Source organism: Crassostrea angulata, chromosome 10, assembly GCF_025612915.1.
Source record: "Crassostrea angulata isolate pt1a10 chromosome 10, ASM2561291v2, whole genome shotgun sequence".
NCBI lineage: Eukaryota > Metazoa > Mollusca > Bivalvia > Ostreida > Ostreidae > Magallana > Magallana angulata.
The window spans coordinates 31571636-31599568 of record NC_069120.1 but is presented as its reverse complement, the minus strand read 5'-3'; the positions used below and the strand labels follow the sequence as shown (position 1 = coordinate 31599568).

The 27933-nt window shown below is 35.3% G+C and overlaps 13 non-coding genes across 13 annotated transcripts; all 13 read right to left on the bottom strand.

The window, feature by feature from the left end:
- Window positions 1-4013: 4013 nt before the first annotated feature.
- On the bottom strand, window positions 4014-4137 carry LOC128168400 (U5 spliceosomal RNA). The gene has a single exon (XR_008241341.1). It is a non-coding gene; the product is annotated as a U5 spliceosomal RNA (small nuclear RNA).
- Window positions 4138-4624: 487 nt separating this feature from the next.
- LOC128168429 (U5 spliceosomal RNA) lies at window positions 4625-4744 on the bottom strand. The gene has a single exon (XR_008241366.1). It is a non-coding gene; the product is annotated as a U5 spliceosomal RNA (small nuclear RNA).
- A 493-nt stretch (window positions 4745-5237) lies between these two features.
- On the bottom strand, window positions 5238-5357 carry LOC128168428 (U5 spliceosomal RNA). Its single transcript, XR_008241365.1, has one exon. It is a non-coding gene; the product is annotated as a U5 spliceosomal RNA (small nuclear RNA).
- Window positions 5358-10833: 5476 nt separating this feature from the next.
- On the bottom strand, window positions 10834-10957 carry LOC128168398 (U5 spliceosomal RNA). The gene has a single exon (XR_008241339.1). It is a non-coding gene; the product is annotated as a U5 spliceosomal RNA (small nuclear RNA).
- A 487-nt stretch (window positions 10958-11444) lies between these two features.
- Window positions 11445-11564, bottom strand: LOC128168427 (U5 spliceosomal RNA). The gene has a single exon (XR_008241364.1). It is a non-coding gene; the product is annotated as a U5 spliceosomal RNA (small nuclear RNA).
- Window positions 11565-12057: 493 nt separating this feature from the next.
- On the bottom strand, window positions 12058-12177 carry LOC128168425 (U5 spliceosomal RNA). The gene has a single exon (XR_008241363.1). It is a non-coding gene; the product is annotated as a U5 spliceosomal RNA (small nuclear RNA).
- A 5502-nt stretch (window positions 12178-17679) lies between these two features.
- On the bottom strand, window positions 17680-17805 carry LOC128168402 (U5 spliceosomal RNA). The gene has a single exon (XR_008241343.1). It is a non-coding gene; the product is annotated as a U5 spliceosomal RNA (small nuclear RNA).
- A 487-nt stretch (window positions 17806-18292) lies between these two features.
- LOC128168414 (U5 spliceosomal RNA) lies at window positions 18293-18412 on the bottom strand. The gene has a single exon (XR_008241353.1). It is a non-coding gene; the product is annotated as a U5 spliceosomal RNA (small nuclear RNA).
- Window positions 18413-18899: 487 nt separating this feature from the next.
- Window positions 18900-19019, bottom strand: LOC128168452 (U5 spliceosomal RNA). The gene has a single exon (XR_008241389.1). It is a non-coding gene; the product is annotated as a U5 spliceosomal RNA (small nuclear RNA).
- Window positions 19020-19506: 487 nt separating this feature from the next.
- LOC128168443 (U5 spliceosomal RNA) lies at window positions 19507-19626 on the bottom strand. The gene has a single exon (XR_008241380.1). It is a non-coding gene; the product is annotated as a U5 spliceosomal RNA (small nuclear RNA).
- A 487-nt stretch (window positions 19627-20113) lies between these two features.
- On the bottom strand, window positions 20114-20233 carry LOC128168424 (U5 spliceosomal RNA). The gene has a single exon (XR_008241362.1). It is a non-coding gene; the product is annotated as a U5 spliceosomal RNA (small nuclear RNA).
- A 487-nt stretch (window positions 20234-20720) lies between these two features.
- LOC128168447 (U5 spliceosomal RNA) lies at window positions 20721-20840 on the bottom strand. Its single transcript, XR_008241384.1, has one exon. It is a non-coding gene; the product is annotated as a U5 spliceosomal RNA (small nuclear RNA).
- Window positions 20841-21327: 487 nt separating this feature from the next.
- On the bottom strand, window positions 21328-21447 carry LOC128168413 (U5 spliceosomal RNA). The gene has a single exon (XR_008241352.1). It is a non-coding gene; the product is annotated as a U5 spliceosomal RNA (small nuclear RNA).
- Window positions 21448-27933: the final 6486 nt, after the last annotated feature.

Genomic DNA, 27933 nt, shown 5'->3' with positions numbered 1-27933 from the left:
GCTTGCAAAAAGAGGTTGATATTGTCTTAAACTTAAACCTATCCAATATACAGAAAAATAAACATATTTTGATTCATTATTCATAATAATGTTTTGTAAATGTTTCAAACGTAAGGACTGTAATTTTACGTTAATATTAACAATGTCCAAGCCACCGTTTCCCTTGTAATTATAACATACAGTCCTTTTCAAAGGTTCTACATTGGTGGGCCACAAAAATTTAAAAATGGATCTTTCGAATTGTTTTAAATAATATTGAGGTAAAACATAAACAGAACCAGTATAAACAATATTACCACACGCCAACATTTTCACTACAATAGATTTCTCAACAAAAGACAAATGACATTGTTTCCAAATGATGAGAATTTTTGAAAATTTAGAGAGAATAGGTTGCCAAATATCATCTGGTGTAACATTATTTCCAAATTTTATTCCTAATAATGTACAGTTTTCGACCCAGGATATTCCAAAAGGATGATCTGAGCGAGATTTCCATTTGCCCAGCCAAACACCTTTAGTTTTCTTAAGATTAAGTTTTGCCCCAGACGCGCCTCCATACAACCTGCACCAGAAAAGTACACGCCGTATAGAAACATCACAAGTGCAAATAGCCAGGCTATCGTCTGCATACAAAGATAATTTAGCCATTTCTGAAGTGCCTGGTAGTTTAATACCTGAAATTTGTGTGTCTTCTCGTATTTTTCTGGCGAACGGTTCTAAAATCAAAACATATAACAAAGGGCTTAAGCTACACCCTTGACGCACCCCTCTATGTAATAAGAATGAATCTGAAATGTGATTATTCACAATAATTGAGGAACGTACCTCTGTATATAGTGTTTTGATCCAATGAATCAAAGAAGGTCCGAAATTGAAAGCCGAAAGAGTTTGAAATAAAAAATCGTAATTAACTCGATCAAAAGCCTTCTCCTGGTCTAAAGAAATGAAAGCTAGCGGTAACTGTTTTTGCTCACAGTAATCTATAATGTTCCTCATAAGATGTAAATTATTAAAAATGGTTCGTCCCGGTACGGCGCAAGTTTGATCAGGATTAATGATATATTCTAAAACTTGTTTTACTCTATTAGTAATTGTTTTGGATATTAATTTGTAATCACAATTGAGCAGGGAAATAGGTCTATAATTCTTGACATCAGTGCTATTATCAGGATCTTTACAAAGCAATGTAATGTAACCCATTTTTTGAGTATCAGATAAATGTCCTTCCTTAAAAGCTAAATTTGCCACATGTACTAAAGGATCAAGAAGTATAGAGCTAAACGTACTATAAAATTCTTTTGTAAGACCATCTGGGCCAGGTGACTTATTGTTTTCCATGTCTCGAAGTGCCAACAATAACTCTTCTTTTGTTATAGGGCCCTCACACTGTGCCGAAACATCATTACGTAACTTTGGTAAAGATTTTAAAAACAAGTCAACAATGTCCTGATCAACTGCCTCGTCCGTATACAATTTTGAATAGAAATCTTTAAATGCGTCTAAAATATCGCCAGATTTAACACATGTAGAGGACTCTGTGGTAATTTTGGTAATAGTTTTTTGCTTGGCCCTCTTTATTTCCTGTTGATAAAAAAATTTGGATGGTTTTTCTTGATTGATTAAATTTTCTGCTCTAGACCGTATTTTTGAGCCAATGTCATTTTGATTTTGTAACTCTTTGATTTGTTTTTTGATTTCGCGTATTCTATCGATAAACTGACCAGGATTTTTTCGTTCAAAATATTGCAGACGATAATATGACTTTTCTAATACTTTCAATAGATCACGTTTGACTTTGGCTTTTTTCTAACAATAATATATAGTAAAGTTTTTAATCTGTTCTTTCAAATGATCCCATATTTCAAGATAAATTTCCATACCGTCTATTAAATCGGAAAAGTACTTGGTAAATTCTTTAACAAATGTCTTATCTTGCAATAAAGAGTTATTAAATTTCCAGTATCCAGAGCCAAACGTGATGTCACCTGACACATTTAAATGTAAATATACAGCATCATGATCACTGTTTCCAAACGGTACATTTTTACAAACAACTACATCATTAAATAGATATTTTGTGATGTAAAATCTATCTAATCTACACCCCACTTTACTGGAGGTAAAAGTTACATTAACCTCATCTGGATTCAATATTCTAAAACAATCTAATAGCTGAAAATCTTTGACAATTTCTTGAATTTGTTCATTTCCTGTTGTACCATAAGTAACTTTACCACCAATTTTATCAATATTGGGGTTAACAATACAATTAAAATCTCCTCCAATGATTAAATGCTTAGAAGTTAAACAATGTGGATACAAATCCTTCAAAAATGCAACCCTCTCAGGGGGAATATTAGGAGCATAAATATTAATAATTCTAAATTGCACAGCATTATAAATAATATCTGTATATACTAGTCTACCATCTAAATCAACATATGATTTTTCAATAACAATATTTGGGTTTAAAAATACAATTCCAACCCCTCTACTTTGATTAGTACCAAAACTAAAATACGCTTGATTTGTATTGAACATTGATTTAAAATAGAGTACATTATTTATATTGTAAAAATGCGTTTCCTGTAACAACAATATTGAAATCTGTTCTTTAACACACAATGACAATAGCTCATAGCGAGTTTGGGCATTTAAAAGGCCCTTTGTATTCAAAGTAAGGAGGCGTAAAGCCATTATACAAAATTAAGTTTAAATGTACTATCGCTTAGCCATGTAACGAGAACAAGAGAGTGAGCAGTAGTCTAAATATCTTACAAATTTAAAGTTTTCCGTGCATAGCATGAGTACATTTTTAACAATAAACTTAGATAACAAACAATATCTTACTAAATGACTATGAGTATAGTATAACATAACACCAGGAGTAAAACTCCTTAAATTTTTTATGATCACAGTCCGGGGGCACGCCATGGTCGGGTTAGGGGGGAATAGTATAAGTAAGAATAGTCCATGTTCAGTCCGTTTATCGTCTATCAGCTCGCGATAGTTCTAGGGCCCAGGGGCTCTCCGGAAAGTCGTACTCTACACGAGCTCTCTTTGTCTCCGTACCCAGGGAATCGTCCTCATCTAGAATGTTCATCACAGTTTCAACGGCCGCGTCAATCCATTGGGATTCGCGTGGTGTCACTGGAGTTGCTGCCACCAACTCACTCGACTGTTCACAGACATCGTCACCTTGTCCGATTTTCGCATTCTCAGAGGACTTGCCAACAGTCCCCTGAGACTGTTCATCATCGTCAGGCAACTTTCTAACAGATGCCTGCTCATTTTCATCTACCGGCATACCAACAGCCTCTGTCTCGTCTTGCTGAGGTATCCCAACAACCTCTTCAACTGTTTCAGGCTTACCAACAGCCTTATTGTCTGGGACACGTTCTTGGGGCTTACCAACAGCCTCTTTTGTCTGCGCCACTGAAGCATAGCTTCTGGTCGGTGGTCTGCCATATCGGAAAGTGGTGCATTCCCCTCTTAAATGTCCGACTTCCTCACATTTAAAACATACTGGAGGGCGTCCTGGAATTACAATTAAACATTTATTTCCATACATATGTGATATATATGGAATCTCTCTTTGTTCACCTTCTCTGAGAGAAAGCTTTGCTTGCCGGACCCCTGTAATGATGCCATTTTCAGTGACATGCTCCACTTTCCTCACCTCTCCATATTTGGCCAGAATTCTGTTGACATCCTCATTACTGACCCACAAGGGGATCCAGTGTACCTTCAACTTAAGCACAATCCTGTCACAAACATCGAAATGCAGCAGCAAGTCTTTATAAATGACATCTTTTCCTTTAAGCTCACTCACCTGGGCTTTGTTAGAAAAAGTCACAAACCAGGCATCTTGGCGGTCCATCTGCCAGGCAGCAACGATATCCGAGTATCCATGGCTCTGCAAAAGATGGACTAGATCCCTCCTGGATATTCCCTGTCTTGATCTTCTGACAGTGACCTTGACTGTTAATTCCATCATCTCCTGCATGCCCATCTCACCGAGATCAGTTTCCAACATCTTGACTAGGAATCCCTTAAGAAAAGGGAACCTACTCCACGGAAATCTTTAGTAAAAGGCGAAAGATTTAAACGTGGATTGAAGAGAAACCAGAGTGAATTGTACAAGGCATTGTATCATACTTGAGTATTTCTTTTTGAAACATTTGTGAGTGTTCAAGCTTGTCTCCTACTGGTTCTCTCAATGCATGCAGGCGTAAGCACTTTTCAACCATAATGTTCCAAAGGTAAGCAAAGCATGAATTTTGTTGAATTGTATGGTCAAAGCTCATTCTGTGCCAAGTTCTGAAACAGACTCATTGCGGCCTCAAATCTTTGAAATTTGTCATCATCAAGGGCGACAACTCAGTTCATTCAAGACAAAAATCCGATTCCGGAAAGTCCTCTTTGCAGCAGTTTCTGTGCTGATGATTTTGGGGTGGCATATACTTATACAAGACGTGCAGCTCTTGTACCTCTCCGAACCTTGACTTAGAACTGTGTTTTCACTCTGTGCGAAACTGTCACATGTGATCTCAATGTCGCATACACAATTCAAACCAATCGTTGCATGGTGTGACATGTCTTACATTTTGAGTTCGTCTTGACCCTGAATGAAATCAGGGTTGGAAAAATAAGTCTATAGACTCATTAGATGTTCCTCTCCACGGAAATCTTTAGTAAAAGGCGAAAGATTTAAACGTGGATTGAAGAGAAACCAGAGTGAATTGTACAAGGCATTGTATCATACTTGAGTATTTCTTTTTGAAACATTTGTGAGTGTTCAAGCTTGTCTCCTACTGGTTCTCTCAATGCATGCAGGCGTAAGCACTTTTCAACCATAATGTTCCAAAGGTAAGCAAAGCATGAATTTTGTTGAATTGTATGGTCAAAGCTCATTCTGTGCCAAGTTCTGAAACAGACTCATTGCGGCCTCAAATCTTTGAAATTTGTCATCATCAAGGGCGACAACTCAGTTCATTCAAGACAAAAATCCGATTCCGGAAAGTCCTCTTTGCAGCAGTTTCTGTGCTGATGTTTTTGGGGTGGCATATACTTATACAAGACGTGCAGCTCTCTTACCTCTCCGAACCTTGACTTAGAACTGTGTTTTCACTCTGTGCGAAACTGTCACATGTGATCTCAATGTCGCATACACAATTTAACCCAATCGTTGCAATTGCATGGTGTGACATGTCTTACATTTTGAGTTCGTTTTGACCCTGAATGAAATCAGGGTTGGAAAAATAAGTCTATAGACTCATTAGATGTTCCTCTCCACGGAAATCTTTAGTAAAAGGCGAAAGATTTAAACGTGGATTGAAGAGAAACCAGAGTGAATTGTACAAGGCATTGTAACATACTTGAGTATTTCTTTTTGAAACATTTGTGAGTGTTCAAGCTTGTCTCCTACTGGTTCTCTCAATGCATGCAGGCGTAAGCACTTTTCAACCATAATGTTCCAAAGGTAAGCAAAGCATGAATTTTGTTGAATTGTATGGTCAAAGCTCATTCTGTGCCAAGTTCTGAAACAGACTCATTGCGGCCTCAAATCTTTGAAATTTGTCATCATCAAGGGCGACAACTCAGTTCATTCAAGACAAAAATCCGATTCCGGAAAGTCCTCTTTGCAGCAGTTTCTTTGCTGATGTTTTTGGGGTGGCATATACTTATACAAGACGTGCAGCTCTTGTACCTCTCCGAACCTTGACTTAGAACTGTGTTTTCACTCTGTGCGAAACTGTCACATGTGATCTCAATGACGCATACACAATTCAACCCAATCGTTGCATGGTGTGACATGTCTTACATTTTGAGTTCGTTTTGACCCTGAATGAAATCAGGGTTGGAAAAATAAGTCTATAGACTCAGATGTTCCTCTCCACGGAAATCTTTTTTTTTTTTTTTTTTTTTTTTTTTTTTTTGATTAAAATAACTTTATTTCAGAATTCATATACATAACAGTATGTAAGCAATAACAATTGTAACATTTTTAACAGGTAAACAGGGAACTAAATGTACTATTCACATAATGTGCCTAGATACTAATATTGAGTTCTAATTTTCCATTTATAATTTGACAAAATTGTTGTTGATTACACCAGTAACTTTCAAATACATCATTATGAAATCTTTGATAATCTGCTTGTATTCTTTGAACCAAATGATTAATGTACATCATTATCATACCATTAGATGTTATTTTTTTACGTTGAAACTTGATTATACACCTTGTATTCCAAATAACATAGCACATCAATGAAATCAAAAATAAACACATGGATTCTATTTTCTTACTGGAAATATGGTAAGGAAAAATATGGAACCTTATGTGAGATATGTTAAAATGTTTAAATTGATTGTTTGACAGCACATTCAACCAGTTTTTCACTAACGTAATAAGAGGTTTAACAAACTCACATTCATAAAAGAGATGTGGAATAGTTTCAACACAATTGTCACATAGAGTACATTTGTTACTTTTGTAGTACCCAATATTATTCATAAAGTAAGATACGGGAATTATTTCATGAATGATTCTGAACATTACATCTCTTATAAATCTGTCTATAAAATCATTGTGGAGTCTTTCAAAGACAAGTTTGAAATCAATACTCGGAAAAATTCTTTCTACTCTTGGCACAGTAACAACAAGTTCTAACATAATTTTATACAATTGTTTTGTTGAAAAATTACCAAAAATTCCAGAATAATTATCACTCTTGATTTCTAACAGGGTTTTCAAATCTTTCATACAGGTTCTATAAAATTCAGGAACATATTCAGAATGAGGCCTATTATTGCTTGCAAAAAGAGGTTGATATTGTCTTAAACTTAAACCTATCCAATATACAGAAAAATAAACATATTTTGATTCATTATTCATAATAATGTTTTGTAAATGTTTCAAACGTAAGGACTGTAATTTTACGTTAATATTAACAATGTCCAAGCCACCGTTTCCCTTGTAATTATAACATACAGTCCTTTTCAAAGGTTCTACATTGGTGGGCCACAAAAATTTAAAAATGGATCTTTCGAATTGTTTTAAATAATATTGAGGTAAAACATAAACAGAACCAGTATAAACAATATTACCACACGCCAACATTTTCACTACAATAGATTTCTCAACAAAAGACAAATGACATTGTTTCCAAATGATGAGAATTTTTGAAAATTTAGAGAGAATAGGTTGCCAAATATCATCTGGTGTAACATTATTTCCAAATTTTATTCCTAATAATGTACAGTTTTCGACCCAGGATATTCCAAAAGGATGATCTGAGCGAGATTTCCATTTGCCCAGCCAAACACCTTTAGTTTTCTTAAGATTAAGTTTTGCCCCAGACGCGCCTCCATACAACCTGCACCAGAAAAGTACACGCCGTATAGAAACATCACAAGTGCAAATAGCCAGGCTATCGTCTGCATACAAAGATAATTTAGCCATTTCTGAAGTGCCTGGTAGTTTAATACCTGAAATTTGTGTGTCTTCTCGTATTTTTCTGGCGAACGGTTCTAAAATCAAAACATATAACAAAGGGCTTAAGCTACACCCTTGACGCACCCCTCTATGTAATAAGAATGAATCTGAAATGTGATTATTCACAATAATTGAGGAACGTACCTCTGTATATAGTGTTTTGATCCAATGAATCAAAGAAGGTCCGAAATTGAAAGCCGAAAGAGTTTGAAATAAAAAATCGTAATTAACTCGATCAAAAGCCTTCTCCTGGTCTAAAGAAATGAAAGCTAGCGGTAACTGTTTTTGCTCACAGTAATCTATAATGTTCCTCATAAGATGTAAATTATTAAAAATGGTTCGTCCCGGTACGGCGCAAGTTTGATCAGGATTAATGATATATTCTAAAACTTGTTTTACTCTATTAGTAATTGTTTTGGATATTAATTTGTAATCACAATTGAGCAGGGAAATAGGTCTATAATTCTTGACATCAGTGCTATTATCAGGATCTTTACAAAGCAATGTAATGTAACCCATTTTTTGAGTATCAGATAAATGTCCTTCCTTAAAAGCTAAATTTGCCACATGTACTAAAGGATCAAGAAGTATAGAGCTAAACGTACTATAAAATTCTTTTGTAAGACCATCTGGGCCAGGTGACTTATTGTTTTCCATGTCTCGAAGTGCCAACAATAACTCTTCTTTTGTTATAGGGCCCTCACACTGTGCCGAAACATCATTACGTAACTTTGGTAAAGATTTTAAAAACAAGTCAACAATGTCCTGATCAACTGCCTCGTCCGTATACAATTTTGAATAGAAATCTTTAAATGCGTCTAAAATATCGCCAGATTTAACACATGTAGAGGACTCTGTGGTAATTTTGGTAATAGTTTTTTGCTTGGCCCTCTTTATTTCCTGTTGATAAAAAAATTTGGATGGTTTTTCTTGATTGATTAAATTTTCTGCTCTAGACCGTATTTTTGAGCCAATGTCATTTTGATTTTGTAACTCTTTGATTTGTTTTTTGATTTCGCGTATTCTATCGATAAACTGACCAGGATTTTTTCGTTCAAAATATTGCAGACGATAATATGACTTTTCTAATACTTTCAATAGATCACGTTTGACTTTGGCTTTTTTCTAACAATAATATATAGTAAAGTTTTTAATCTGTTCTTTCAAATGATCCCATATTTCAAGATAAATTTCCATACCGTCTATTAAATCGGAAAAGTACTTGGTAAATTCTTTAACAAATGTCTTATCTTGCAATAAAGAGTTATTAAATTTCCAGTATCCAGAGCCAAACGTGATGTCACCTGACACATTTAAATGTAAATATACAGCATCATGATCACTGTTTCCAAACGGTACATTTTTACAAACAACTACATCATTAAATAGATATTTTGTGATGTAAAATCTATCTAATCTACACCCCACTTTACTGGAGGTAAAAGTTACATTAACCTCATCTGGATTCAATATTCTAAAACAATCTAATAGCTGAAAATCTTTGACAATTTCTTGAATTTGTTCATTTCCTGTTGTACCATAAGTAACTTTACCACCAATTTTATCAATATTGGGGTTAACAATACAATTAAAATCTCCTCCAATGATTAAATGCTTAGAAGTTAAACAATGTGGATACAAATCCTTCAAAAATGCAACCCTCTCAGGGGGAATATTAGGAGCATAAATATTAATAATTCTAAATTGCACAGCATTATAAATAATATCTGTATATACTAGTCTACCATCTAAATCAACATATGATTTTTCAATAACAATATTTGGGTTTAAAAATACAATTCCAACCCTTCTACTTTGATTAGTACCAAAACTAAAATACGCTTGATTTGTATTGAACATTGATTTAAAATAGAGTACATTATTTATATTGTAAAAATGCGTTTCCTGTAACAACAATATTGAAATCTGTTCTTTAACACACAATGACAATAGCTCATAGCGAGTTTGGGCATTTAAAAGGCCCTTTGTATTCAAAGTAAGGAGGCGTAAAGCCATTATACAAAATTAAGTTTAAATGTACTATCGCTTAGCCATGTAACGAGAACAAGAGAGTGAGCAGTAGTCTAAATATCTTACAAATTTAAAGTTTTCCGTGCATAGCATGAGTACATTTTTAACAATAAACTTAGATAACAAACAATATCTTACTAAATGACTATGAGTATAGTATAACATAACACCAGGAGTAAAACTCCTTAAATTTTTTATGATCACAGTCCGGGGGCACGCCATGGTCGGGTTAGGGGGGAATAGTATAAGTAAGAATAGTCCATGTTCAGTCCGTTTATCGTCTATCAGCTCGCGATAGTTCTAGGGCCCAGGGGCTCTCCGGAAAGTCGTACTCTACACGAGCTCTCTTTGTCTCCGTACCCAGGGAATCGTCCTCATCTAGAATGTTCATCACAGTTTCAACGGCCGCGTCAATCCATTGGGATTCGCGTGGTGTCACTGGAGTTGCTGCCACCAACTCACTCGACTGTTCACAGACATCGTCACCTTGTCCGATTTTCGCATTCTCAGAGGACTTGCCAACAGTCCCCTGAGACTGTTCATCATCGTCAGGCAACTTTCTAACAGATGCCTGCTCATTTTCATCTACCGGCATACCAACAGCCTCTGTCTCGTCTTGCTGAGGTATCCCAACAACCTCTTCAACTGTTTCAGGCTTACCAACAGCCTTATTGTCTGGGACACGTTCTTGGGGCTTACCAACAGCCTCTTTTGTCTGCGCCACTGAAGCATAGCTTCTGGTCGGTGGTCTGCCATATCGGAAAGTGGTGCATTCCCCTCTTAAATGTCCGACTTCCTCACATTTAAAACATACTGGAGGGCGTCCTGGAATTACAATTAAACATTTATTTCCATACATATGTGATATATATGGAATCTCTCTTTGTTCACCTTCTCTGAGAGAAAGCTTTGCTTGCCGGACCCCTGTAATGATGCCATTTTCAGTGACATGCTCCACTTTCCTCACCTCTCCATATTTGGCCAGAATTCTGTTGACATCCTCATTACTGACCCACAAGGGGATCCAGTGTACCTTCAACTTAAGCACAATCCTGTCACAAACATCGAAATGCAGCAGCAAGTCTTTATAAATGACATCTTTTCCTTTAAGCTCACTCACCTGGGCTTTGTTAGAAAAAGTCACAAACCAGGCATCTTGGCGGTCCATCTGCCAGGCAGCAACGATATCCGAGTATCCATGGCTCTGCAAAAGATGGACTAGATCCCTCCTGGATATTCCCTGTCTTGATCTTCTGACAGTGACCTTGACTGTTAACTCCATCATCTCCTGCATGCCCATCTCACCGAGATCAGTTTCCAACATCTTGACTAGGAATCCCTTAAGAAAAGGGAACCTACTCCACGGAAATCTTTAGTAAAAGGCGAAAGATTTAAACGTGGATTGAAGAGAAACCAGAGTGAATTGTACAAGGCATTGTATCATACTTGAGTATTTCTTTTTGAAACATTTGTGAGTGTTCAAGCTTGTCTCCTACTGGTTCTCTCAATGCATGCAGGCGTAAGCACTTTTCAACCATAATGTTCCAAAGGTAAGCAAAGCATGAATTTTGTTGAATTGTATGGTCAAAGCTCATTCTGTGCCAAGTTCTGAAACAGACTCATTGCGGCCTCAAATCTTTGAAATTTGTCATCATCAAGGGCGACAACTCAGTTCATTCAAGACAAAAATCCGATTCCGGAAAGTCCTCTTTGCAGCAGTTTCTGTGCTGATGATTTTGGGGTGGCATATACTTATACAAGACGTGCAGCTCTTGTACCTCTCCGAACCTTGACTTAGAACTGTGTTTTCACTCTGTGCGAAACTGTCACATGTGATCTCAATGTCGCATACACAATTCAAACCAATCGTTGCATGGTGTGACATGTCTTACATTTTGAGTTCGTCTTGACCCTGAATGAAATCAGGGTTGGAAAAATAAGTCTATAGACTCATTAGATGTTCCTCTCCACGGAAATCTTTAGTAAAAGGCGAAAGATTTAAACGTGGATTGAAGAGAAACCAGAGTGAATTGTACAAGGCATTGTATCATACTTGAGTATTTCTTTTTGAAACATTTGTGAGTGTTCAAGCTTGTCTCCTACTGGTTCTCTCAATGCATGCAGGCGTAAGCACTTTTCAACCATAATGTTCCAAAGGTAAGCAAAGCATGAATTTTGTTGAATTGTATGGTCAAAGCTCATTCTGTGCCAAGTTCTGAAACAGACTCATTGCGGCCTCAAATCTTTGAAATTTGTCATCATCAAGGGCGACAACTCAGTTCATTCAAGACAAAAATCCGATTCCGGAAAGTCCTCTTTGCAGCAGTTTCTGTGCTGATGTTTTTGGGGTGGCATATACTTATACAAGACGTGCAGCTCTCTTACCTCTCCGAACCTTGACTTAGAACTGTGTTTTCACTCTGTGCGAAACTGTCACATGTGATCTCAATGTCGCATACACAATTTAACCCAATCGTTGCAATTGCATGGTGTGACATGTCTTACATTTTGAGTTCGTTTTGACCCTGAATGAAATCAGGGTTGGAAAAATAAGTCTATAGACTCATTAGATGTTCCTCTCCACGGAAATCTTTAGTAAAAGGCGAAAGATTTAAACGTGGATTGAAGAGAAACCAGAGTGAATTGTACAAGGCATTGTAACATACTTGAGTATTTCTTTTTGAAACATTTGTGAGTGTTCAAGCTTGTCTCCTACTGGTTCTCTCAATGCATGCAGGCGTAAGCACTTTTCAACCATAATGTTCCAAAGGTAAGCAAAGCATGAATTTTGTTGAATTGTATGGTCAAAGCTCATTCTGTGCCAAGTTCTGAAACAGACTCATTGCGGCCTCAAATCTTTGAAATTTGTCATCATCAAGGGCGACAACTCAGTTCATTCAAGACAAAAATCCGATTCCGGAAAGTCCTCTTTGCAGCAGTTTCTTTGCTGATGTTTTTGGGGTGGCATATACTTATACAAGACGTGCAGCTCTTGTACCTCTCCGAACCTTGACTTAGAACTGTGTTTTCACTCTGTGCGAAACTGTCACATGTGATCTCAATGACGCATACACAATTCAACCCAATCGTTGCATGGTGTGACATGTCTTACATTTTGAGTTCGTTTTGACCCTGAATGAAATCAGGGTTGGAAAAATAAGTCTATAGACTCAGATGTTCCTCTCCACGGAAATCTTTTTTTTTTTTTTTTTTTTTTTTTTTTTTTTTGATTAAAATAACTTTATTTCAGAATTCATATACATAACAGTATGTAAGCAATAACAATTGTAACATTTTTAACAGGTAAACAGGGAACTAAATGTACTATTCACATAATGTGCCTAGATACTAATATTGAGTTCTAATTTTCCATTTATAATTTGACAAAATTGTTGTTGATTACACCAGTAACTTTCAAATACATCATTATGAAATCTTTGATAATCTGCTTGTATTCTTTGAACCAAATGATTAATGTACATCATTATCATACCATTAGATGTTATTTTTTTACGTTGAAACTTGATTATACACCTTGTATTCCAAATAACATAGCACATCAATGAAATCAAAAATAAACACATGGATTCTATTTTCTTACTGGAAATATGGTAAGGAAAAATATGGAACCTTATGTGAGATATGTTAAAATGTTTAAATTGATTGTTTGACAGCACATTCAACCAGTTTTTCACTAACGTAATAAGAGGTTTAACAAACTCACATTCATAAAAGAGATGTGGAATAGTTTCAACACAATTGTCACATAGAGTACATTTGTTACTTTTGTAGTACCCAATATTATTCATAAAGTAAGATACGGGAATTATTTCATGAATGATTCTGAACATTACATCTCTTATAAATCTGTCTATAAAATCATTGTGGAGTCTTTCAAAGACAAGTTTGAAATCAATACTCGGAAAAATTCTTTCTACTCTTGGCACAGTAACAACAAGTTCTAACATAATTTTATACAATTGTTTTGTTGAAAAATTACCAAAAATTCCAGAATAATTATCACTCTTGATTTCTAACAGGGTTTTCAAATCTTTCATACATTCTATAAAATTCAGGAACATATTCAGAATGAGGCCTATTATTGCTTGCAAAAAGAGGTTGATATTGTCTTAAACTTAAACCTATCCAATATACAGAAAAATAAACATATTTTGATTCATTATTCATAATAATGTTTTGTAAATGTTTCAAACGTAAGGACTGTAATTTTACGTTAATATTAACAATGTCCAAGCCACCGTTTCCCTTGTAATTATAACATACAGTCCTTTTCAAAGGTTCTACATTGGTGGGCCACAAAAATTTAAAAATGGATCTTTCGAATTGTTTTAAATAATATTGAGGTAAAACATAAACAGAACCAGTATAAACAATATTACCACACGCCAACATTTTCACTACAATAGATTTCTCAACAAAAGACAAATGACATTGTTTCCAAATGATGAGAATTTTTGAAAATTTAGAGAGAATAGGTTGCCAAATATCATCTGGTGTAACATTATTTCCAAATTTTATTCCTAATAATGTACAGTTTTCGACCCAGGATATTCCAAAAGGATGATCTGAGCGAGATTTCCATTTGCCCAGCCAAACACCTTTAGTTTTCTTAAGATTAAGTTTTGCCCCAGACGCGCCTCCATACAACCTGCACCAGAAAAGTACACGCCGTATAGAAACATCACAAGTGCAAATAGCCAGGCTATCGTCTGCATACAAAGATAATTTAGCCATTTCTGAAGTGCCTGGTAGTTTAATACCTGAAATTTGTGTGTCTTCTCGTATTTTTCTGGCGAACGGTTCTAAAATCAAAACATATAACAAAGGGCTTAAGCTACACCCTTGACGCACCCCTCTATGTAATAAGAATGAATCTGAAATGTGATTATTCACAATAATTGAGGAACGTACCTCTGTATATAGTGTTTTGATCCAATGAATCAAAGAAGGTCCGAAATTGAAAGCCGAAAGAGTTTGAAATAAAAAATCGTAATTAACTCGATCAAAAGCCTTCTCCTGGTCTAAAGAAATGAAAGCTAGCGGTAACTGTTTTTGCTCACAGTAATCTATAATGTTCCTCATAAGATGTAAATTATTAAAAATGGTTCGTCCCGGTACGGCGCAAGTTTGATCAGGATTAATGATATATTCTAAAACTTGTTTTACTCTATTAGTAATTGTTTTGGATATTAATTTGTAATCACAATTGAGCAGGGAAATAGGTCTATAATTCTTGACATCAGTGCTATTATCAGGATCTTTACAAAGCAATGTAATGTAACCCATTTTTTGAGTATCAGATAAATGTCCTTCCTTAAAAGCTAAATTTGCCACATGTACTAAAGGATCAAGAAGTATAGAGCTAAACGTACTATAAAATTCTTTTGTAAGACCATCTGGGCCAGGTGACTTATTGTTTTCCATGTCTCGAAGTGCCAACAATAACTCTTCTTTTGTTATAGGGCCCTCACACTGTGCCGAAACATCATTACGTAACTTTGGTAAAGATTTTAAAAACAAGTCAACAATGTCCTGATCAACTGCCTCGTCCGTATACAATTTTGAATAGAAATCTTTAAATGCGTCTAAAATATCGCCAGATTTAACACATGTAGAGGACTCTGTGGTAATTTTGGTAATAGTTTTTTGCTTGGCCCTCTTTATTTCCTGTTGATAAAAAAATTTGGATGGTTTTTCTTGATTGATTAAATTTTCTGCTCTAGACCGTATTTTTGAGCCAATGTCATTTTGATTTTGTAACTCTTTGATTTGTTTTTTGATTTCGCGTATTCTATCGATAAACTGACCAGGATTTTTTCGTTCAAAATATTGCAGACGATAATATGACTTTTCTAATACTTTCAATAGATCACGTTTGACTTTGGCTTTTTTCTAACAATAATATATAGTAAAGTTTTTAATCTGTTCTTTCAAATGATCCCATATTTCAAGATAAATTTCCATACCGTCTATTAAATCGGAAAAGTACTTGGTAAATTCTTTAACAAATGTCTTATCTTGCAATAAAGAGTTATTAAATTTCCAGTATCCAGAGCCAAACGTGATGTCACCTGACACATTTAAATGTAAATATACAGCATCATGATCACTGTTTCCAAACGGTACATTTTTACAAACAACTACATCATTAAATAGATATTTTGTGATGTAAAATCTATCTAATCTACACCCCACTTTACTGGAGGTAAAAGTTACATTAACCTCATCTGGATTCAATATTCTAAAACAATCTAATAGCTGAAAATCTTTGACAATTTCTTGAATTTGTTCATTTCCTGTTGTACCATAAGTAACTTTACCACCAATTTTATCAATATTGGGGTTAACAATACAATTAAAATCTCCTCCAATGATTAAATGCTTAGAAGTTAAACAATGTGGATACAAATCCTTCAAAAATGCAACCCTCTCAGGGGGAATATTAGGAGCATAAATATTAATAATTCTAAATTGCACAGCATTATAAATAATATCTGTATATACTAGTCTACCATCTAAATCAACATATGATTTTTCAATAACAATATTTGGGTTTAAAAATACAATTCCAACCCCTCTACTTTGATTAGTACCAAAACTAAAATACGCTTGATTTGTATTGAACATTGATTTAAAATAGAGTACATTATTTATATTGTAAAAATGCGTTTCCTGTAACAACAATATTGAAATCTGTTCTTTAACACACAATGACAATAGCTCATAGCGAGTTTGGGCATTTAAAAGGCCCTTTGTATTCAAAGTAAGGAGGCGTAAAGCCATTATACAAGATTAAGTTTAAATGTACTATCGCTTAGCCATGTAACGAGAACAAGACAGTGAGCAGTAGTCTAAATAACTTACAAATTTAAAGTTTTCCGTGCATAGCATGAGTACATTTTTAACAATAAACTTAGATAACAAACAATATCTTACTAAATGACTATGATTATAGTATAACATAACACCAGGAGTAAAACTCCTTAAATTTTTTATGATCACAGTCCGGGGGCACGCCATGGTCGGGTTAGGGGGGAATAGTATAAGTAAGAATAGTCCATGTTCAGTCCGTTTATCGTCTATCAGCTCGCGATAGTTCTAGGGCCCCGGGGCTCTCCGGAAAGTCGTACTCTACACGAGCTCTCTTTGTCTCCGTACCCAGGGAATCGTCCTCATCTAGAATGTTCATCACAGTTTCAACGGCCGCGTCAATCCATTGGGATTCTCGTGGTGTCACTGGAGTTGCTGCCACCAACTCACTCGACTGTTCACAGACATCGACACCTTGTTGTCCAATTTTCGCATTCTCAGAGGACTTGCCAACAGTCCCCTGAGACTGTTCATCATCGTCAGGCAACTTGCTAACAGATGCCTGCTCATCTTCATCTATCGGCATACCAACAGCCTCTGTCTCGTCTTGCTGAGGTATCCCAACAACCTCTTCGACTGTTTCAGGCTTACCAACAGCCTTATTGTCTGGGACACGTTCTTGGGGCTTACCAACAGCCTCTGCTTGAGGCTTACCAACAGCCTCTTTTGTCTGCGCCACTGAAGCATAGCTTCTGGTCGGTGGTCTCCCATATCGAAAAGTGGTGCATTCCCCTCTCAAATGTCCGACTTCCTCACATTTAAAACATACTGGAGGGCGTCCTGGTATGACAATCAAACATTTATTTCCATACATATGAGATATATATGGAATATCTCTTTGTTCACCTTCTCTGAGAGAAAGCTCTGCTTGCCGGACCCCTGTAATGATGCCATTTTCAGTGACATGCTCCACTTTCCTCACCTCTCCATACTTGGCCAGAATTCTGTTGACATCCTCATTACTGACCCACAAGGGGAGCCAGTGAACCTTCAACTTAATCACAATCCTGTCACAAACATCGAAATGCAACAGTAACTCTTTATAAATGACGTCTTTTCCTTCAAGGTCACTCACCTGGGCTTTGTTACAAAAAGTCACAAACCAGGCATCTTGGCGGTCCATCTGCCAGGCAGCAACGATGTCCGAATATCCATGGCTCTGCAAAAGATGAACTAAATCCCTCCTGGATATTACCTGTCTTGATCTTCTGACAGTGACCTTGACTGTTAACTCCATTATCTCCTGCATGCTCATCTCATCAAGATCAGTTTCCAACATCTTGACTAGGAGTCCCTTTAATAAAAAGGGAACCTACTCCACGGAAATCTTTAGTAAAAGGCGAAAGATTTAAACGTGGATTGAAGAGAAACCAGAGTGAATTGTACAAGGCATTGTATCATACTTGAGTATTTCTTTTTGAAACATTTGTGAGTGTTCAAGCTTGTCTCCTACTGGTTCTCTCAATGCATGCAGGCGGAAGCACTTTTCAACCATAATGTTCCAAAGGTAAGCAAAGCATGAATTTTGTTGAATTGTATGGTCAAAGCTCATTCTGTGCCAAGTTCTGAAACAGACTCATTGCGGCCTCAAATCTTTGAAATTTGTCATCATCAAGGGCGACAACTCAGTTCATTCAAGACAAAACTCCGATTCCGGAAAGTCCTCTTTGCAGCAGTTTCTGTGCTGCTGTTATTGGGGTGGCATATACTTATACAAGACGTGCAGCTCTTGTACCTCTCCGAACCTTGACTTAGAACTGTGTTTTCACTCTGTGCGAAACTGTCACATGTGATCTCAATGTCGCATACACAATTCAAACCAATCGTTGCATGGTGTGACATGTCTTACATTTTGAGTTCGTTTTGACCCTGAATGAAATCAGGGTTGGAAAAATAAGTCTATAGACTCATTAGATGTTCCTCTCCACGGAAATCTTTAGTAAAAGGCGAAAGATTTAAACGTGGATTGAAGAGGAACCAGAGTGAATTGTACAAGGCATTGTATCATACTTGAGTATTTCTTTTTGAAACATTTGTGAGTGTTCAAGTTTGTCTCCTACTGGTTCTCTCAATGCATGCAGGCGGAAGCACTTTTCAACCATAATGTTCCAAAGGTAAGCAAAGCATGAATTTTGTTGAATTGTATGGTCAAAGCTCATTCTGTGCCAAGTTCTGAAACACACTCATTGCGGCCTCAAATCTTTGAAATTTGTCATCATCAAGGGCGACAACTCAGTTCATTCAAGACAAAACTCCGATTCCGGAAAGTCCTCTTTGCAGCAGTTTCTGTGCTGCTGTTATTGGGGTGGCATATACTTATACAAGACGTGCAGCTCTTGTACCTCTCCGAACCTTGACTTAGAACTGTGTTTTCACTCTGTGCGAAACTGTCACATGTGAACTCAATGTCGCATACACAATTCAAACCAATCGTTGCATGGTGTGACATGTCTTACATTTTGAGTTCGTTTTGACCCTGAATGAAATCAGGGTTGGAAAAATAAGTCTATAGACTCATTAGATGTTCCTCTCCACGGAAATTTTTAGTAAAAGGCGAAAGATTTAAACGTGGATTGAAGAGAAACCAGAGTGAATTGTACAAGGCATTGTATCATACTTGAGTATTTCTTTTTGAAACATTTGTGAGTGTTCAAGCTTGTCTCCTACTGGTTCTCTCAATGCATGCAGGCGGAAGCACTTTTCAACCATAATGTTCCAAAGGTAAGCAAAGCATGAATTTTGTTGAATTGTATGGTCAAAGCTCATTCTTTGCCAAGTTCTGAAACAGACTCATTGCGGCCTCAAATCTTTGAAATTTGTCATCATCAAGGGCGACAACTCAGTTCATTCAAGACAAAACTCCGATTCCGGAAAGTCCTCTTTGCAGCAGTTTCTGTGCTGCTGTTATTGGGGTGGCATATACTTATACAAGACGTGCAGCTCTTGTACCTCTCCGAACCTTGACTTAGAACTGTGTTTTCACTCTGTGCGAAACTGTCACATGTGATCTCAATGTCGCATACACAATTCAAACCAATCGTTGCATGGTGTGACATGTCTTACATTTTGAGTTCGTTTTGACCCTGAATGAAATCAAGGTTGGAAAAATAAGTCTATAGACTCATTAGATGTTCCTCTCCACGGAAATCTTTAGTAAAAGGCGAAAGATTTAAACGTGGATTGAAGAGAAACCAGAGTGAATTGTACAAGGCATTGTATCATACTTGAGTATTTCTTTTTGAAACATTTGTGAGTGTTCAAGCTTGTCTCCTACTGGTTCTCTCAATGCATGCAGGCGGAAGCACTTTTCAACCATAATGTTCCAAAGGTAAGCAAAGCATGAATTTTGTTGAATTGTATGGTCAAAGCTCATTCTGTGCCAAGTTCTGAAACAGACTCATTGCGGCCTCAAATCTTTGAAATTTGTCATCATCAAGGGCGACAACTCAGTTCATTCAAGACAAAACTCCGATTCCGGAAAGTCCTCTTTGCAGCAGTTTCTGTGCTGCTGTTATTGGGGTGGCATATACTTATACAAGACGTGCAGCTCTTGTACCTCTCCGAACCTTGACTTAGAACTGTGTTTTCACTCTGTGCGAAACTGTCACATGTGATCTCAATGTCGCATACACAATTCAAACCAATCGTTGCATGGTGTGACATGTCTTACATTTTGAGTTCGTCTTGACCCTGAATGAAATCAGGGTTGGAAAAATAAGTCTATAGACTCATTAGATGTTCCTCTCCACGGAAATCTTTAGTAAAAGGCGAAAGATTTAAACGTGGATTGAAGAGAAACCAGAGTGAATTGTACAAGGCATTGTATCATACTTGAGTATTTCTTTTTGAAACATTTGTGAGTGTTCAGGCTTGTCTCCTACTGGTTCTCTCAATGCATGCAGGCGGAAGCACTTTTCAACCATAATGTTCCAAAGGTAAGCAAAGCATGAATTTTGTTGAATTGTATGGTCAAAGCTCATTCTGTGCCAAGTTCTGAAACAGACTCATTGCGGCCTCAAATCTTTGAAATTTGTCATCATCAAGGGCGACAACTCAGTTCATTCAAGACAAAACTCCGATTCCGGAAAGTCCTCTTTGCAGCAGTTTCTGTGCTGCTGTTATTGGGGTGGCATATACTTATACAAGACTTGCGGCTCTTGTACCTCTCCGAACCTTGACTTAGAACTGTGTTTTCACTCTGTGCGAAACTGTCACATGTGATCTCAATGTCGCATACACAATTCAAACCAATCGTTGCATGGTGTGACATGTCTTACTTTTTGAGTTCGTTTTGACCTTGAATGAAATCAGGGTTGGAAAAATAAGTCTATAGACTCATTAGATGTTCCTCTCCACGGAAATCTTTAGTAAAAGGCGAAAGATTTAAACGTGGATTGAAGAGAAACCAGAGTGAATTGTACAAGGCATTGTATCATACTTGAGTATTTCTTTTTGAAACATTTGTGAGTGTTCAAACTTGTCTCCTACTGGTTCTCTCAATGCATGCAGGCGTAAGCACTTTTCAACCATAATGTTCCAAAGGTAAGCAAAGCATGAATTTTGTTGAATTGTATGGTCAAAGCTCATTCTTTGCCAAGTTCTGAAACAGACTCATTGCGGCCTCAAATCTTTGAAATTTGTCATCATCGAGGGCAACAACTCAGTTCATTCAAGACAAAACTCCGATTCCGGAAAGTCCTCTTTGCAGCAGTTTCTGTGCTGCTGTTATTGGGGTGGCATATACTTATACAAGACATGCGGCTCTTGTACCTCTCCGAACCTTGACTTAGAACTGTGTTTTCACTCTGTGCGAAACTGTCACATGTGATCTCAATGTCGCATACACAATTCAAACCAATCGTTGCATGGTGTGACATGTCTTACATTTTGAGTTCGTTTTGACCCTGAATGAAATCAGGGTTAGAAAAATAAGTCTATAGACTCATTAGATGTTCCTCTCCACGGAAATCTTTAGTAAAAGGCGAAAGATTTAAACGTGGATTGAAGAGAAACCAGAGTGAATAGTACAAGGCATTGTATCATACTTGAGTATTTCTTTTTGAAACATTTGTGAGTGTTCAAGCTTGTCTCCTACTGGTTCTCTCAATGCATGCAGGCGTAAGCACTTTTCAACCACAATGTTCCAAAGGTAAGCAAAGCATAAATTTTGTTGAATTGTATGGTCAAAGCTCATTCTTTGCCAAGTTCTGAAACAGACTCATTGCGGCCTCAAATCTTTGAAATTTGTCATCATCAAGGGCGACAACTCAGTTCATTCAAGACAAAACTCCGATTCCGGAAAGTCCTCTTTGCAGCAGTTTATGTGGTTCTGTTATTGGGATGGCATATATACTTTTATTATACTTTCATGTTAAATACTGAAATCTGATTGGTTTAGACCCAGTTGATAATCCGTTATATTACCCTCAGCGTTAGCAACACACTTAGCAATGTGTAACACTATATAAATAGTGCCTGTTTGGTTGGGTTGGTTCTCTCAATGCATGCAGGTGTAAGCACTTTTCAACCAAGGTAATCAAAGCATGAATTTTGTTGAATTTTAAGCTCAAAGCTCAGTTAGTGTTAAGTTTGAAACATACCCACTGCAGTCTCAAACCTGTGGAATTTCTTATCATCAAGGACAATAACTCAATCCATTGAGGACATAAATCCGATTCCGGAAAGTCCTTTTTGCAGCAGTTTTTTTGATGCTGTTAATCGTTTTGACTGTGAATGAAATCGGTGTATGAAAAACAAGCCTACCATATGGCACGCCAAATTCACAAAAATGAGATAATCATATTTTCACAGTCGGTAAACTAGGTTTAACGGTTGTTAACTATAGTTAACTGACAGAAAACTATAGTTAACGGTGTTAAATTGTAATATATATTTTACATCAGTCAACCATAGTTAACGCGATCATCTATGTTTCAGATGTGTAAAACTATAATTAACACTGAAAACAACTACATGTATTTGCGATTGCAAATCGAAGTTTATCTGATAGATATAGAGTCAGGATTGTGAAACTATGATTAACAACTCTAAACTATAGTTAACGAATGTAAATTATAGTTTACAGATGTGAATCTATATCTATCAACAAAATCTATCATTAACATTTGCAGGCAGATCAACTTAAATTAGCATTCGTTAACTATAGTTTACAGCCGTTATTTGTAATATGGTTTTACTGATAAAAACTATAGTTTGCGGTTCGTAAACTATAGTTACCGGTAAAAAAAAATGACATAACAATATTCATAGCAAATTCCACTTTTGTATAATATAGTTATACAATTATAATCAAAAGAAATCTTCCCACTGTGACCAGCATTTTTCTAATTTCCTAGGTTGAAATTTTTGAACTGATGCATATTTCTCTATCTTGTATTTAAAACTCAAAGAATATGATAAATCAACATAGTCTGGAATCTTATTCTGCTTCAGAATATGAATTGTTTTGTATATAAAATTATGATGTCCACAGGTCTATTGTCTACAATTAGAGAATTTTCTCCAAAGAGTACATTGATAACATTGAATCCAACCCTCTTTTTTGTTTTTCTATATATAGACATACTAAGATTATTCCACAAGGGTAAAATATTAGTACAACTAAAGAATACATGTTGTATTGTTTCTATGACTTCTTTACAAAAAGTACAACAACCATTTGCAATGATCTTGATTTTTTTTAAAATAGTTGACAGGAAGAATTCTGTGTAGAACTCTGTACTGTAGCCATTGAACAGATGAATCATTAGTTGTCATAAAACATATTTTGAAACAGTCTTGTATGTACAAATTTTGTTCAAGTGGTAATTTATTATTCCATTTTGATATTGGAGTTGGAACCACTTCAGTAAAGTTCTATAATACAAGAGTTGTGCCATATTGGAACATTGATAATATTTTTCTTAATATAACCATGCTGTTTGTTTAACATGTTCACTACCTGGAGCCATGATTGAAAAACATCTTGCCAAAAAACATTATTTTGTTTAATCATCTTTCTGATAACATTTTCATAATAACATCTTTGCCGTTAATTGCCAAAAAAATATCCATCCATGGTTTGTGTTTGAGAGTTAACCTATTAATCCATGAACATTTGAGAGAAGAAACGAAATTATGGACATCTAGCATTTTTAAAACACCTTTTGTGTAATGTTGAGTAACTATCTGTCTTTTTACTTTATCATCTTTAGATTTCCATATAAAATGAAATATTGCTGTATTCAGTGAGGATAAAAATGCTTTATCGGGTGTGGGAAGTGAAATAAATAGATTATTCAATTTCGGCAAAATTAAAGTCTTGGCCACCGTTACTCTACCAACAGGAGTTAGAATCCTTTTGTTCCATTGTTGAATCAGTGAAAGAATTTTTGGCAGTTGTATGTTGTAATTTAATTCAGTAATTTTATCTAATTCTACACAGAATTCTATCCCTAACAGATTTAAAGTTGTACTACCCCAAACGAGTTTCCATCGAGTATGGTGAAAAACCTGATCTGAGAACTTTCTTGAGCCTATCCAAACCATCTTGGTTTTTGAGCTATTAATTTTTAATCCAGAAAATTTTGAGAAAACCTCTAAAGTATCTAGAGAATTAAAAACAGACTCTGGAAAACCATCAAGTGTCAGTGTTGTATCATCTGCATATTGAGTTATCTTGTGTTCTTTACCATTGACTATAATACCCTTAATGTTTGTATTCTGTTTGATAAGTATGGCTAGGATCTCTGCATACAGTAAAAATAGATATGGAGCAATCGGATCACCTTGTCTGCAACCTCTCTGTATGTCAAATTGATCAAACTTTAAAGTTTGTATTTAAAATCTTAACCAGCTAATTATATTTTTTCCAAACCCCCAAAAATGCAAAACTTTGTAAATAAACTCCCATGCAATAGAATTAAATGCCTTTTCGAAATCTATGAGAACAAGTAAGCCAGGAAATTTTTAATGACTCTGTATATGCCATAAGGTCATATATATATATATATATATATATATATATATATATATATATATATATATATATATATATATATATATATATATATATATATATATATATATATATATATATATTTATATATATATATATATAAACCTTGTGTTTTCACCTATGTATCTGCCTTTCATAAAACCTGACTGTGTTTCTGAAATTAGATAATCAAGGGTAGATCTTTTTCTATAACTATAATGAACCCTGAGATAAGTTTATACATGACATTTAGCAAGATAAATGGGCGCCATTTTTAAAAAAATTGTTTTGGCTTATTACCCTTGGGTAAACAGGATATAATTCCGAGCCTTTGAGTGATGGGAAGCTCTTGTTTACTAAGTATACAATTCTAAAGCTGATATAATGTACAACTTTAGATCTCTCCAAAAAAAATTTAAAGAACTCAACAGTGAATCCATCGCTTCCTGGAGATTTGTTATTTTTCATATTTTTTAAAACTAAGGAAATTTCGTTTCCGATGATATTACCCTCGAGGGAATCTGAAGTCTATCTATCGAGCCTCTGAAAATGTAGGGGATTTAATACATCCACAGGGGCCAAGCCCGTTTTAACATTATAATTTCAATGTAACCATAAATATTTATTTATGGTTACATTGAAATTAATGTTAAAACGGGCTTTGTCCCTGTGAATACATCTGTATGGTTTATATCAATGTGTTCAGACTCTCTACAAGTATACAAACTTTTGTAAAAAAAAAAAAAAAAATCTTTACCTGCTGTAAAATTTCAGACTGATCATAAATAGTATTGTTTTCATCCAACTCCACCTTCTTATTAGTTTTATTTAAAGAATTTCGAGATTCCAGGCTGCAGAAATATTTGGTAGGTTTTTTTCCCCTTCTTCTACCCATTTGGCACGTGACCTTATAACATGTCCCTGTAATTTTTTTCCCCAAGACTTTCTAGTTCCAATTTTTTTTCACTAACAAGACCAAAATTAACATGAGGAATTGGTTCCAATTTTTCTATATCTTCTATCAAGGACCTCTCTTGCTTGTCCCTTTGTTTTTTCTTAAAAGAAGAATATGAAATGGTGACACCTCTAATTTCCATGAGCAGAACTTCCAGGAAATTGTGGTCCTCAATGGAGTCAGAGGAAGTGCCTTTATATTGGTTATGCACTTGTTGTATAGTGTCTTTGAACTTTTGAATGTAAGTTTTGTCAATTAATAAATAATATAATTTTAATAAGATAAAAAATTCGCAATCATGCAGTTGCAGAGATTCATGTACTCAATTTAATTTCATGTAATAAAATTCTGTATATTACATATTCGGTTTGATCTTTAATAATTTTGATTGAAATTTTTATATAGAGTGTCCGAGACTGTAACAGATTTCGTTCATAGTTCAAAAATGTTCAGTACATTGGTATGATACTGACAATCATTTCAGTGTATTGATTTATTCGTTAAAAAGTGTATTCATATTCTAATGTCAAATATCTTAGTCCTTCAGGTATGATAGTTATAGATTATTTGTTGCACATGTGGACAAAATATCAGCATTTTATTACTACAGTGTATATATAAATATAAAAAAAAATTAGTGAATACAATACTTAGTTGTAGAAAATTTGCTGATTTGTATTCAACCGGTGACTATTTATTAACCACTGCCTGAACTGTCTGCTTTTATGTCTATAATTGTTCACATAAGTAAACTATCTTTTTTCTATAATACTTATAGGGAAATAAGATAAACTACTGATCGATTTGCTTTGAATTAATTTAAATAGTTTTGTAAAATTACAAGGACAGTTCCAGATTGCATTTATTTGTGCATTACGTTGCCATATAAATATAAAAGTTTAACTATAGAATTGATCAAATATAGAAACAGTATCTGATTGATAAAAATAGCAAGTATTTTGATTGCATATGCGTATTTAATTTTTAACTCTAACGTGTTATACTATAAATAACATTCTAAATTAGGAATTCATTTTTGCATGAAGTTGGAAAGTTTTTAAATGAAATTTATTTTTTAATAACATCAAAGAACTCTATAATTGTAAAAATTATTAAAATATTGCAAAAACTGATAAAATGGGGAAAAAATCAAATAATTGTTTTAATGGCACTAAGCGGCCGTACACTTTACATCCGGGAGTTCTCGTTTATTTTCGGCGAATCTAAAAATAGTACTAGAATACGACTAGCTATTTATTCGACGACAGCCATATTTCAGACGAGTAAAGAGGGAGAGGTCCCAGAAGTTTGCCGGGCCAACATACTTTCCAATTAGGATAACTTAAGAGCTTGATTAACTATGCAGGCGATCAAATGTGTTGTTGTAGGAGACGGGTAAGGATTTTAAACTGATTTTAATGATGGCAGGTGCTTGTTTATGTAGAGGCGAGGCGGACTTTGTGAAGAGGCTTTCTCTCCACTGTTTTTCATAATTCAGTTAATATTTTCACTTGATTAAAGCGTAGGGCACACTGCACTGTGTATCATGTAGATATCATCACATTTCATACAGATGTGCTATGTGTTCAAAGTAACTTTACAATTTGCATAGGAATATAGAAATTAACGGCATTTTATCCACATACTAGGAAGTTGAAGAGGTCAAGTGTAGAACTTTTCATAAATGTCAAACTTCCTGTGATTAAGCGGCAACATCATATACATTATTGTCGGTAATGTGTATGTATACATTACGTGAGGAAAGTTTTGAATGTGATTGTTTTCTACAACACGAGAGACAGTGGTCAGTCTGTGATTCATATGTCTACAAGGGATTAAAGAATTACTGGCGCATGGCCTTTGGACATGTGTGTGGACTAATTAATACGACAGGATGACTAACTTGTTTTATGGCATCATGATCAAATGATCAAAACATGTTGATATAACCTCAATTTTTGGAATGGCACTTTTATTTGTATTGTCTTTGAAATATCGACATAAATTCTATAAAACATTTATTGTACCACACAACTGAATAATAATTTCTAATCATGACGTGATCATTAAACATAAAAGAGTAAGGTTTAATGTTTAGAATAGGTTTTATTGCTACAGAAATATCATTACGTGTTCTTTATGTTGCCTTTTTCAGAGCGGTGGGTAAAACATGTCTTCTCATAAGTTACACCACAAATGCCTTCCCTGGGGAATATATTCCAACTGTGTAAGTATATTTTAATCCGTCCATCTATAAGAGACTAATTAAAACTGGAAAACCAAGAGCATCATATGTATCAGAGTATTTGTGCACAAACTGATAGTCTGTGATCTATAGTAAATGAAATGCCCCCTAAATGTTTTCAATTATATGATGTAAAAAAAGTATTTATCAACATGTTCAACAGTACGTGTTTGAATTAAAAAAGATTGCTTGCAAACATCTGACTCTACTCATGCATGCCAAAATTGTATCTCTCAAATCTTTTCACAATTAACAGTTCTGATAATCAAGGCATATATATCTTTTCTTGTTTTGTTTCGGCAGAACAAACT